The sequence below is a fragment of the Halichoerus grypus genome, chromosome 13 (assembly GCF_964656455.1).
Source record: "Halichoerus grypus chromosome 13, mHalGry1.hap1.1, whole genome shotgun sequence".
NCBI lineage: Eukaryota > Metazoa > Chordata > Mammalia > Carnivora > Phocidae > Halichoerus > Halichoerus grypus.
Window position 1 is genome coordinate 80,194,377 of NC_135724.1, and position 13,606 is coordinate 80,207,982.

General features: G+C 45.2%; 1 long non-coding RNA gene across 5 annotated transcripts in view; it reads left to right on the top strand.

Annotated features, from left to right (window-relative positions):
• The window catches only part of LOC118523481 (uncharacterized), a 109,827-nt gene that overhangs the window by 11,814 nt on the left and 84,407 nt on the right, over positions 1-13,606 (top strand). For 4 of the 5 annotated variants that reach the window (XR_013443199.1, XR_013443196.1, XR_013443200.1 and 1 more), the window contains exon 3: positions 10,896-11,012. This is a non-coding gene — a long non-coding RNA (uncharacterized LOC118523481). Of the gene's footprint in view, positions 1-10,892; positions 11,013-13,606 lie in introns of all 5 variants that reach the window. The other variant, XR_013443197.1, reaches the window with a different exon arrangement.

Consider the following 13,606-nt stretch of genomic DNA (forward strand, 5'->3'; position numbering starts at 1 on the left):
AAGTTTGCCTCAATAATATTATTATAGTTACCCACTTTTTAAGAATGGTCAAACAATATCTTGGGGGCAAAAGAGTTAATTTTAGAACTGCAGAATGTGGAGACTGAAGAACAAGCCCTACTGAGCCAGACTTTGCCTTCCTTGGTCACCAAGCATTTTGCCATCTTGTCTACCTTCAGTGTTTTTAAGCAACAGAGATGTGAATATTGGTACCTACATTGCTTTTGAGGACTGTGGCCATAGCTAAGTTTTAAAGTGAGCTAGCCTGGTTCAAAGGCAACAGACTGTACTTTAGTGCTTTGAACCAGCGACTACAGGCAAGGACCATCATGGTTGGGATCCCAGGCTCTGGGGCCAACCCACACAGGTTCACACCCTGGTTCCACCACTTTCTAGTCATGGGCCCTTGAGCAAGTCAGTTACCCTTTCCATGTCTCAGTTTCTTTGTTTATCAAACTGGACAGTAAAGAGTGGCTTTCTCAGTTGGGTCTTGCAAAGATTATATGGCACAGAGTGCTTAGCACAGTGCCTGGCCCAATGTAAGACCTTAAAAAGCCTTAGCTCCGTTTCCTCTTTATTGAACTTGTTGCTTCTTTTCTCTATCAAATTGTGTGATTTCTATCCAGCTTGTTTCTGGATCTCCTTACAGAAGCGCAGAGGGTTAAAGGTAACCCCTGAAGGGCCTTTGTCCATTGCTTCCACTAGGGGGCAGCCCAGCCTCAAAGGGAGCCTTGGGGAAAGGTTACCCACGCATACAAGCTGGGATTCTTCCCTGGGGTCCGTATCTTCTTGAAATAACTTTCGGGTGGACTGAATTTTCATAACTTCCTCTTTCCAGACCATCATGATGAGTGACAAAGGAATACGCAAGGATGTTTTGGGGCAGGACTTTGAACCGATTCCTTGGTTAGGCACATTTTCCTTTGGAAGGGAGGTTTCAATCTGCCAGAGAATGTAAAAATTAGGCCAAGGTGATGGAGCAACTTTTGGTTCTATTCTCTTTTTCCATTTCTCCCCGCTCTACACCCTCATTCTCATTCATTATTTATTTACTCGTTCTTACTGAAAACCTTCTCTGTGCCAGGCACCGGGAATGCAGAGGTGAAAAAGGTGAACAGCATTCCTGCTTTCATAGGGGCTGAGAGTCTGCTGGGAAAGACAGGCATTAAATGATAATTATCAACTGGCTACTACTATATCTAACCCCATTGTGATAGACCTTGAAGCAAAGCTCTGGGGCTGTGTGATTGTGCAAATAGAAGACCCTAGGGGTGGGGTGGTGGTAGGGCAGGTTAGGGCAGCCCTCTCCGAGAAGCTGAGACCTGGAGGAAGAGGAAGAGAGAATCCAGGACTCCATGTTCTGAGCAGACGCAACAGGGCGTACAAAGGCCCTGAGGCAGGAATAATCTTGGCACGTCTGGGGAGGAGCCAGAAGGCCAGGGTGGGGCTGCAGCAGAGGGAGGGAGCGGGAGCGGGAGTGGTAGGAGATGAGATCTGAGAGGCAGACAAAGCTCTGATCATGGGGGGCTTTGTGGGACGTGGTTAAAAGTTTGAGTTGTAGTTGCACGGGATGCCACTGGGGGGGGTGGGTTGGGTTTCAGCCGAGGAATGACATGGTTCGGTTTAGGTTTTGAGATCATGTCAGGCTGCTGTGAGTGCTGTAGGGGGATCAACTGTGAAAGCTGGGTGTGGTGGGCAGAATAATGGTCTCCCCCAAATGTCCCCATACCAATCGCTGGAACCTGTGAGTCTGTTAGGATACACAGCAAGGGGGAATTAAGCTTACTAATCTGCTGCTTTTAAAATAAGATTATCTCCCTCTCCCACCCCCCCTGCTTGTGTTCCCTCTCTTGCTGTCTCTCTGTCAAATAAATAAATAAAATCTTTAAAAAAAATAAGGAGATTAGCCTGGATGACTAGGGTGGGCCCCAGGCAACCACAAGGGTCGTTACATGGAGAAGAGGAAGGCCGAGAAGTCAGAACCAGAAAGATGCCAAGTGAGAAACAGTCTAGGGGCCATTGCTCACTTTGAAGATGGAAGGAGACGGGGGCCCGAGGAACGCGGGCATCATCTGCAAGGTGGAAAAGGCAAGGGAACGATTCTCCCTGAGAAGCTGCGGGAAGGAATGCAACCCTGCCGGCGTCTTGGTTCTGGCCCCGTGAGACCTGATTCAGACTTTTGACCTCCAAAACAGTAGGGCAATAAATGTGGGTTGTTTCAAGTCACTGAATTTGTAGTATTTATTATAGCGCCAATCTGCAATGAAGACCACACGAGACCTATAAGAAGACTACTGTAATTGTTTGGATGAACTTTGGGAGTGGCTTGAGAAGCATTTGTTTACCTTCCCTACTAGGTGTTGAGATCTGTGCGAGGCTCTCTGTCATGCTGGTCATCAGGCCACTTGTTACTTCTGCACAGGCAGGATTTGGCCTCTCCCGAGTGCCTCTCAGTATATTCACTCTGCAGTACACCCAGTCCTCATACGTGGGATTCCGTGTCACCCGGAGGAATCGACACTCGGTGGCAGTGCCAGGAGCAGACAGCTTCGGAAAATTAAAATGGCAGGGCACCTCCCATGAGCCAGCATGAGATGGTGAACCGGGTGCTGAGACCGGAAGAGGGATGAAAACTGGGGCCATCCCAGGTTTGACCGGGCTGCCCAGCTGAGGTTTGGCTGCCCAGCCAGGTACACAGATGAAACGCAGATGCTTGACCCGGGAGAATACACAAAGGCAACTCTGTACTTCCGTCTCCTGACCCCTGATAAGAAAATCTCCATTGGAACAAATAATACACAGATCTGTATTGGGAGGGGAATTTTTCTTTCCGTGGCTTCTCCAGGAATGATGGGTGATGCCCGGGTAGTCTTTATGCCTCTTTCTGCCCGGTCAAAACCAGAATTCAAAGTGTGTTGGTTCAGGGACCTGTTTTTAGAGGGTAACTCTCCAGGCTCAAATATCCAACATCCACGAGTGTTTTTTTACAGATTGGTAGTAGCCAATGAATGTGGATGCTGTCTTAGAATTTTTTTTTTTTTTTTTGTAATCAGTGGCCCAAAACTGTCTCTTATATTTAGAAGCCTGGATCTAGGATTACATATCAAGATACATGCATAATGCTGTTTTGCTGAATGCAGCTGTCCTAGCATAGGCCAAAGATAATTTGCTGATCCAGGAGCTGAGGCCAGCGAATTTATGTCTGCATCTGCTTCTGCCCATAACTCTTGGGTAAAGATAGGGCAGCTTCAAGGACTGTAGCCGTATCCACCTTAGCAGTGCACAGAATGGTGGTACAGGGACATTTTCTCCCCGAGGCTACCTCCCCCCACCTTGGATGTGGCCCGTGGCACTTTCCGCAAAGACTGCAGAACGCCGTTCATGCCTGTCTTAGCATCCTCACGTTTTCTCCTCATTGTTGACTATGTGTCTGCTCCTCACTGCGGACTCTTCCCAGGGTGTCTCTTGATCATACTGGAATCTGCAGAGCCTAGCCCGTGGTCGAACAGGTGCTCTGTAAATAACGATCAAATGAGGGAGCAGATGAGAGTGACAACAGACTGGGGAGATGGTTTGAAACGCTTTTACATTACTTTTTTTTTTTTTTTTTAAGATTTTATTTATTTATTTGACAGAGACACAGCGAGAGAGGGAACACAAGCAGGGGGAGTGGGGGAGGGAGAAACAGGCATCCCACCGAGTAGGGAGCCCGATGTGGGGCTCGATCCCAGGACCCTGGGATCATGACCTAAGCTGAAGGCGGATGCTTAATGGCTGAGCCACCCAGGTGCCCCGCTTTTACATTACTTTTGCCCTTGCTTGTGGCAGGCATAGTAAGGAGCGGAAAGCCTAATGCAGACGGTGGTTGTTTCTTCTGTTTAGCTTCTGTCTCTCCTTCTTCTGGTAAAAGCACTTTGGTTTTCCTTTGGGAAACCATCCTTCCCACTCCCTCAATCCATAAAGTTTGGGCGGAGCTGACCTCACCCTCAGTTCCACTGGCTGAATCGTGAGCCGGGCCTGGGCTTGGCCAATGAGAGTGCCACACACCCCTGGCCACGGATTCAATTTGTGTTGGAAGGGTGGCCACACCTGTTCGTTAATGGCTGGTATCCATACTGATGGATTGGTTCTCGTTCTGAGTCAATTTTGCATTATTTCAAATCACCCCTGCCCCCGCCCCCCACCTCCATAGCTATTAGGGGAAAAACACTTCATTTCCGCTGCATCGCTAAGCTGGTGGGAGAAGCTGGAAGCTGGTTGCAGCCATCACGGCCATCACGAAACCAAAATGAACTCAGGAAGTTGAAGCTGAGAAATAATAGGGAGAAGAAGTTCTTAATGCTGAGCACTGAGATCCAGCCAAGCCTGAAGCTATTTCTGAAAATTTCAGTTAGGGGAACCAGTAAACTCTACTTTTTGTTCTAGCTTTTTTTTTTTTTTTTGGTCACTGGCTGCTAAAAGTGTCCTCTGGCTGATGCCCTTGGTCAGTCTTTTTTCTAACTTTTTTGGAGTGGAGCAAGGATGATCTCAGCCTTGCAGGAAGCCCTGCAGAAGACTCTCACCCCACTTTATCAATATGAAAGCTCTCTGCCGGGTCCTGAGGGCCCAGCAAAAATCAGGCCCCCCTCTGGGTCCCAGGGATCTCACTTAGTGATTTCAGTGAGAGGAACATTTTCAGTGCCTCCTGGGAGGGCATTTCTGAGTCGACACCTCCTTAGCCCTACCCCCAGCTTCTCTGTGTTCCTCCCTACAGGCTTAGGCTGGGATCCAGGAGCCCACTGTGGTTATGGGAGTCTCCAGAAGGTTGGAAATGTCAAGAAAACTCAACTTACACACCATGGTAAACAGGCTTACTTAAAACCATTTTTATTCTGCCTCTCAGCAACACTTCTCATTTGATTTGGGTAAAAGATCAGGGACCCGAACACAAACAAACAAGAAACAGAATGTCTGAAACAGAAACCGGGACCCAATACACTGGAATGATGCTAGGATCCCTGCATGCTGAGAATTCGTGGCCCTGATTCCGTTTCCTCCTGGGGCAAGTGCTGGCTCATGGCAGACATCCAGGTGAAAGGGCCCATGGCATCTGATGTCCATCAACATTTATTGTTTTGCTAGTTTCCAGGATTTTAACAAACAGCCTGAGAGTCATAGTAATCTAAGAACAATGCTTTGTATTTGTGTAGCACTTAGAATCTCCCTCCAGGGGCATTCCTATCTATTACGGCGATTAATTCTCATAATAACGCTCTGAGGTATGTAGGCAGGTGTTCTTATGTCCATTTTCCAGATGAAGAAATCTGAGGCACAGAGAGGCTAAGAAACTTGCCTAAAATCAGCTTGCATAGGGAGTTAGTGGCAAAAAAGGCACTGGGACGCCGGTGTTTTCTCAGCCTCATGTTTATTCACTTAGAATAAGCTGCCTTTTCTCTTGCTTAGGAAAGTTCATTTTTACTGTGTTTCTCATATGTGTTCTTGAAGTTATTTTTGCCATATATACATATCACCTGTTTTGTTAACCCCTTGATATTTTCTTAGAGTCCATCTATTTTTCTTAAGTAAATTTATTTGAATAGAAACAATAGATCACATCCCTATGGGGAAACTGTAAATGGAAGGTAATTAATAAAAGAAATACAACAAAAACAGGACTATGCTATTGAGTTCTATCTCGACTTTGAACCTGAGGCCTGCTCTTTCTTTATGAAGAAGGGAAAAGAGCTAAAGTCACGGAAAGGTGTTGAGGACCCACGCTCACTGAACAGAGGCTTTCTCTTTGCTGTAATCAGCATTGGACAAGACTAGAAAAGGGGAAACATACTTTGTGATTGGCATCACTTAATGTTGTCTATAACTGACTTAAAAATTATCTTGAGTACCACCAGCCATACGCCGTGCATTCTGTGAAACACTGGGTTGGCGTGTTCTGGTAGGCAGAATAAGGGCATCGTTAAATCAGTACAATCACACCTAAAGGGGTTACATTTGACAGAAAAGAAATACAGTGGGTGGCATTTCCAGGTTGGCATCCAGGAAGATCAAAGATGGTGCCTGAGACTTGCTAAAAAAAAGAGAGAGAGTTTGAAAAAAAGCACATTCCATAAGACACAGCCAGTTTATTCCCAAAACTGGGATGGGGAAGGTGCTCCTATACCTAGAATTGACCATTAAGTACATTCTCAGAGTCTTTAAGTGAAGTGAGGTGCCCAGCGGTGGATGCAAGCAAGGGAGGGGACTGTTGGAAGATTGAGGTCAGGACAAAAGGCCAGAAAGCCCCTTCCTTAGTTTCTTTGGGGACTGACTGAACTCTGGGGGTTGTGGCGGGGAGCAGCTGATGGAGGAGGGCCCACTAACTCCGACATGTAAAAATGAAAGGAAAAAAAATGCACAAATCCCACTCTGTCGGACAACTTGAAACATGCTGCAAATGTTCGTGCTCGACTTTGCAGACACCAGCCGCCATTGCTCTTCCTAGGACCTTTGGCCCCCCACCAGAGCTGGATCCCCCTCCCCCGCCATTAGAAATACTGAGATTTCCTGAGGCTCATCTCTGCAGAAGAGGAATGGACACAGAGGCTTTCACTAAACTCAGACAGTGAGACTTGAGGTTTTCTTTTTCTTTTTCTTTTCTTTTCTTTCTTTCTTTCTTCTTTTTTTGATCAGTGACTGGCTGGTCTTGTTGTGCTGCTTGGTTTTCCTTAATTTTGAACTTTTTTCCTTTTCTTTCTTTTCCTTTCTTTCTTTTTTTTAAAGTTCATTTGCCAGGGACCTGCCTCTGGAGAGTCCTGGAGGAAGAGATCTCATGGTCTGAAGTCAAGGGTCCATTCCTCAGAAACTCCTGTGGGGTGTGTGTGGATGAGGTCCATCCTCCATGCTTGCGGCAGACTGCTGGCCGCTCAGGCACTGTGTGGGACAAACAGACAGTGAGAAAGAGAGAGAGAGCCGGCCCGAGCCTTCTTGGCCCAAGGGCTTCCGTTCTCTGTAGGAGATGTCCAGCACTGACCTTGGACCAGCGCATCTGCATACTTTTGAGTCTAAGCACTGGCTTCCTTTTGAGAAACGTTGTATCTGGAAACTTATTTGCTTTTACACGTGGTGCATGCAAAAAAACCACAAAAACCCATAATGATACAGATGCAAGGAAATGCTTCGTGAGCATTTCTGAACTTCATTCTCCTCCTCAAGGGCTAGCAGCATCGTTAGGATTTGGTGTGCATCCTCTAAGCGTTTTTCTCTGCAGTTAAATCCATAAGTGTGCACTCAGAAATTCATCTTGTGTGTGTTTATATAAATGAGATAATGCTATACCCATATATGGTATGTATCATATATATAAGATCTATATGATATATATATATATTAATTCATTAGTTTATTCAATAAATATTTACATGCCAGGCAGTGCTCTAGATGCTGGTGATGACAAGTGTCCCACAGTTACATGGTGAGTACCATGTGTCAGGCACTGTGCTTTACACAGTTTAATCTTCACAGTCCTGTGGGCTAGGTACTATTTTATCCCTATTTTACTGACGAGAAAACTAAGGCACAGACTGGTTAAAAGACGTGCCCAAGAGGACACAGCTACTTAGACGTAGAACCTGCATTTATTTATTTATTTATTTTTATAAGGATTTTCTTTTTTTTTTTTTTTTTAAGATTTGTTTATTTATTTGAGAGAGCGAGAGCATGAGAGGGGGAGAGTCAGAGGGAGAAGCAGACTCCCCGCTGAGCAGGGAGCCCGATGCGGGACTCGATCCCAGGACTCCAGGATCATGACCTGAGCCGAAGGCAGTCGCTTAACCAACTGAGCCACCCAGGCGCCCTAGAACCTGCATTTAAACCCCAACAGTTTAGCTTCAAAGTGAGCACCCTGATGTGTTATGCTCTATCCTTATGGCAATGACAGAAATGAAAGTGTGTTTGGTTTTCATCCCAGTAGGAGGAGATAGACCATAAAAGTATATATGATTATACGTATATTAATACATAAAATGTATAATTATATATTAAATATTTGGTTTCTCAGGGAGTGGTAAGTACGGAAGGAAAGTAAAGTTGGGATAAGGGGACCAAGGGAAGGAGGGCAGGGCTGTGGGTGCTATTTTAGAGAAGTTGGTCAGGGGTAGCCTCTCTGCTAGCCTATGAGCAAGCATCTCAGGGAGAGATGCGGAACAAGCCACGTGGATATTAGAAGGAAGAAAATTCTAGGTAGAGGGATGGGCAAGTGCAAAGGCCCTGTGGCAGGAGCATACTTGTGTTGCTCAAAGAAAAGAGAGAATTCAGTGTAGCTGAAGTAGAGGAGTGAGGGGCTGTGTGCTGGGAGATTAAGACAGAGAGGCAGCAACCAGATCATGTTGGGCCTTATAAAGCCGTAGTATGGGAGATTATCCATATTTAAGGTGCAGTGTGGTACTCCATCCTATGAGTAAACCACTGTGTATTTAATCATTTTCCCACCAGTGGTCATTTAGGTCGTTTCATGGTTACCCCTATTTCAAACAGAGCTGCAGTGAACATCACTGCATATCCTTGGTTCTCCACCCTTGCTACATTAGAATCCTCTGGAGAGCCCTAAAACCTACCAATGCCTGGCCCTATCACTGGAGATTCTAATTTAACTGATCCAGGGTGGGCCCTGGGCATTGTTGTTTCTTTGTTTTTGTTTTTTTTTTTAAAGCTCCCCAGGTGATTCTAATGTGTAGCTAGGGAAGAGAGCCACTGTTCTACATCCTTTTTGTGCACCTGTATCTAGGGAGGATACCCAGAAGTAGAATTGCTGTGTGGGTGGAGAGTGGATTTTAAAGTTTAATAGGTGTATCCAACTTGACCTCCCAAAGACTGTCCCAATTTACTCTTTCACCAACAGTGTTGTATCTAATTCTTCGCACTCTCACCAACCTTGATATTATCCATCTTTTTTTTTTAAAGATTTTTTATTTATTCATTTGAGACAGGGAGATACAGAGAGAGAGAGAGTGCATGAGCAGGGGGAGAGGCAGAGGGAGAGGGAGAAGCAGGCTCCCCGCTGAGCAGGGAGCCTGATCAGGGGCTCGATCCCAGGACCCTGGGATCATGACCTGAGCTGAAGGCAGACGCTTAACCACCTGAGCCACCCAGGCGCCCGATATTATCCATCTTTTTAATTGTTTCAATCTGGCAGACAAAAAAAAAGTCTATCATTGTTTTAATTTGTGTTGCTCTGGTTACTGGTAAGTAACATCTTTTTCATGGTTTTTTTTGATTTCCCTGTCAAAGTCCACCAGTTTATATCCTTTTCAAAGCCAGAATCTTTCCATTGTTGTTGATGACTCAGATGTGACTTCTGGAAGTAGGTAATGTTCCCCATTTTTCATCATGGAATCACAAGAATTCTCTGAAGACACATCTATGCAGAACAATCCCCAGGAAGTTTTAGTCCAACCAATCATGTAGGAAAGAAGATGGATTTGCTTTTACGTTTTTGCAAAAAGGCCACCTTCTTGCTTCTTGCCCACCTTGATACATATGCTTACTTCCAATCCTAATGCAATTGAAGGATATTTTGAGGCCAGCAAAGGACTCATGCCAGTTTGTTTGTAAGACAGACTGGCTTTACCAGTGCATAATGGGTTAATAATATCTGCTAACTTTGTGTCTGCTAATGGGAGGCTGTCATGGGATCCTTAATCCAGTTAGGAGGTTACGTTCTTCCTTAATGGAAACTTTGGAGTATGAAGGCTTTTATTGCTAAGAATGACAAACAAGCATTTTTAATACATGGTAGGGGTGTGCCTGGCTATTTAGATGCCTACAAGGCCATCCAGAGATGTAAGTTAAGTGGAGTTGCATTGTACGTGCATTTAACTTACGGTGAATGAACCATTCATGTTTCTCAAAAAGAAAAAAAAAAGCAGTTGTTTAAATGGAGCTGGAGATTCTGACCATCATCATGCTCAATGCTCATGAGCATGGATGGGTATATGACTCCTATTCCTTCCGTGTGAGCTTGGAGCTTGGTTCCAGTGTTGAACATATGCCATGATCCCTAAACAGCCAACTATTTCAGCCGGTGCTCAACCCAAGGAACGTCATCTCTTCCAACACTGGTGGGAACATTGGCTCTGTTGGGCTGACCAGTTACAGGGTGTGAATCTCTAATAGGGCATCCCCCTATGGATGCTTCCAAGATGAATTTTGATTATCCTCAAAGTTCACACGATGCCCTGACATTAGAACCTCACCCCGGAGTAAGATGAAAGTGCCCTGAATGTTATGTGTCATATTTGTGGTAGACAATACTCATCTGCCTTACATCCAAGCTTTGTCATGGTCAACTATTTTTGCTGCTAAGGAAGTCCCACTGAATTCTACAAGGCATCAGATATGTGACCGTGAACTTGATCATGAGGAGAGAGGGAAGAACAAACCTGGGAGTTGTGTAAAGTTTCTAGGGAGTAGGGAGGAAGCAGCAGTAGCTGAAGCTTCTACCAGGCATCTTAGGGATGTAAAAAAGTCCTGTTTTGTGGCATATGTTCACAGAAGCAAGAAGGTTCTCTGTTAAATGCAAAGCCCTAGAACAGTGGTTCTCCAACTTCAGAATACCTAGAACTATTTTGTGGGGGGGAGGGGAGTTGCTTGTGATAATGCATATTTCAGGGCCACTCAGGGTCTTGATTGGAGGCCAGGAATCTGCATTTTCACAAACATCCCAGCTGAATCTGTCATAGGTGGCTCCGAAACTTTGAGAATAACCTCACTTTGCTTGAATCCTCAAGGCACCAGCAGAAAGTAAAAGCCTGCAGAGAGGTTGATTTAGGCTGGGGACGTGAATGATTCGATCAATAAAGAGACTGCAGCAATATTTAAATGTTTGGGCTCTGTGCGATTCATTTCTCCACTTTCCCTAGCAGCTGGAGAGCAGGGAATTTTTTGGCTTGGAGAGCCTGCAAGTCTCTGATTCCGTTGGCACCAGAATACTTCTCTTCTGAGAGCACCGCCTTCTATTCCAAGTTGTTGAATGTTTTAAGGTCAGTGATTCCCAGTCTTTGTGGATTTGATGTCACAAAACTCTTTGCTCCAACCGCCACATGGCTTGCAGAGATATCCTGTGAAATTAGGATGAATGAGACCTTTTTCTGAGTTTGGATAAAGACTCTGATGACCCCAATCTGTCCACCTGGAATTTCCATCATCTGGGGGAGAAGAGAGATGGGTTACAGTGCTCTCGATAAGGATACAGAATAATTTTTTCTTTTCTTTTTTTTTTTTTTTAAATTTTATTTATTTATTTGACAGAGAGAGACACAGCGAGAGAGGGAACACAAGCAGGGGGAGTGGGAGAGGGAGAAGCAGGCTTCCCGCGGAGCAGGGAGCCCGATGTGGGGCTCGAACCCAAGACGCTGGGATCATGACCTGAGCTGAAGGCAGACGCTTAACGACTGAGCCACCCAGGCGCCCCACAGAGTAATTTTTTTAAAAGGCAGGGACTTCGGGATTAGTTACAGTGTTGCTGATAAGGATAAAGAATACATTTTTTTTTTTTTAAAGGCAGGACCTCATAGTTTTAAAAAGGCAGTCATTTACTTCAAACAGTTTTTTGAGTGAAATTCAGAAAAGTCACCTATTCAAGGCTTTTTGTCTCCTGTTCAGAATGGGCTCCTCTAACGTTAGGCTTCCCCAGGCCCTCTCAGTAGAAACCCTGACTGCCTTGAGGTTTGTTGCAAAAGAGCCTCCCCGTGGGTGGGTAGGCCCGGCTCCTTGGTGGTAACTTGACTCCCCTCCTTGGCAACAAGTGAGATATAACACATTTCGGGTGATGAGTTGGCTGATGGAAATGAAGACTGGCCACTCTGTTAAAGGCTAGCTTCTGTTAGTGCATTCTTTCTTTTGGGTTCGGGAGGGAGGATGTTGGGTAAAGAGTATTGTGCGGACCACCTGCATCCAAACCCCAGGGTGGGAACGGGGAGCTGGAAAATGCAGATTCTTGGGCCTCACTTCTGATTTAATGACTTAGAATCCTTTGAGATGAGGCCCCAATGTCACCTTCTTTTAAACCTCCCCGGGCAACTCGCATGCAGCTCAAAGTTAGGGAACCTCTGCCTTAGTAATTCTACATTGCTGCTCAATTCCTCCCAGGGCTGAGAAATTTTATTTCAAAGGATTACTGAGAAATTGGCCTGTTATTGGTCTTAACGGAAGATAGAATTGATTTCATTCTCTAAGGCCTAGTTTCTTGCTCTCTCTTACACACACACACACACACACAACAAAGCCTTTAAATTTAAGTTTCTCCATGGGATTCTAACTCTGGAAAATATTTTTTGTTTTCTTTGATAACATGGAGGGAAAGGTATCTAAAAGGAACCCAACCATACAGGTGGGGAAGTGATTCTAGCCTCACTTTACAGATAGGGAAACTGGCTGAGAGAGTTTAGTAACTTGCCAGGGTGGTCTGCGTGGTGGAACTAGGATTTGAATTCTGGTGAAGCCGGAGCTGAAGTTTAGGCTCTAGCCACCATGAAACAGTGCTTCTTAGGAAGAAGGGATGGAGGGGATGACTCCCTCTCGGATCATTTATAACTGCTAACAAAACATCAGTCTCAAGCATATCCACATCAATGCTTTGTCTCCAGATAGAAACATTGATAATAAGAATGGAGAAAGTCCCCACATATGAAGACTTCTGGGTCCCTTGTAAAACTTCTTAGATAGTGTCTAATGGGCAAACTGATCTCTGAAAGCCAAATTGCCCGCCAGAGACTGCAAAGTAGATAATGTCCAGTCTGCAGATGTGGTTTTTGTATGTTTTTTCTGTTTTTGGCCCTCACCGTGTGCTTAAATACTGTGAATTGGTTGCCAACATCTATAAGCCAGGAGATTTGAGATGAAAACCTAGCTTTCCAGTGTCTTTTGAAAAATGGGCTCCATGGGGTCTGCATTCTAAGTGGTCACAATCAGCTGGACTGTGCTCTGGAACATCACAGTCCCCACCACTCCCTATAGTACCATAACCAGGTTGCCCCATTCATGCACGTTCCTTGCGTACCCCCTGCAGTGTTTTGATTTTGTTACCCTTGGTGCTGTCTCATCACACATTTTTTTTTTGCAGGTTGAAACCTCCCCATACCACCCCCATATAAATCAGTTCTGGAGGTAGCCACAAGGCGAGTGCTATCCACTGGTTTTTGTTATGGAGTATACTAGTTATTGGCTTAGAGGCAGTGTGGCATTGTGGTGAAGAACACAGCTTACCAGCTCTCAGAGCCAGATTATCCCAGGTTAAAACCTGCCATTTTTGCTAACTACCTGTGAGACATCAGGCAAGTTATTTGTTTCCTTATCTGCAAAATGAGCATAATAATACCTACCTCATGGGGTTGCTGTGGGGATTCAATGGGGATTAATTCACGTAAGAGCTTAGACAGTCGCTGGCCTATGCCAAGTTCTATGTCAGTGTCAGCTGCTATTATTATAACTCAGTTCAACACTGATCTGGGCAGTATGTATCTTCACAAGTTCCCAGGAGTCAGGCCAAGACTTGGCCTCGTTCCCCTGGAACACCGTCCTTTGAACTTAGCTCATGAGCACAAAGCCTTGAACTCTATTTGGTAGTATCTTAAAT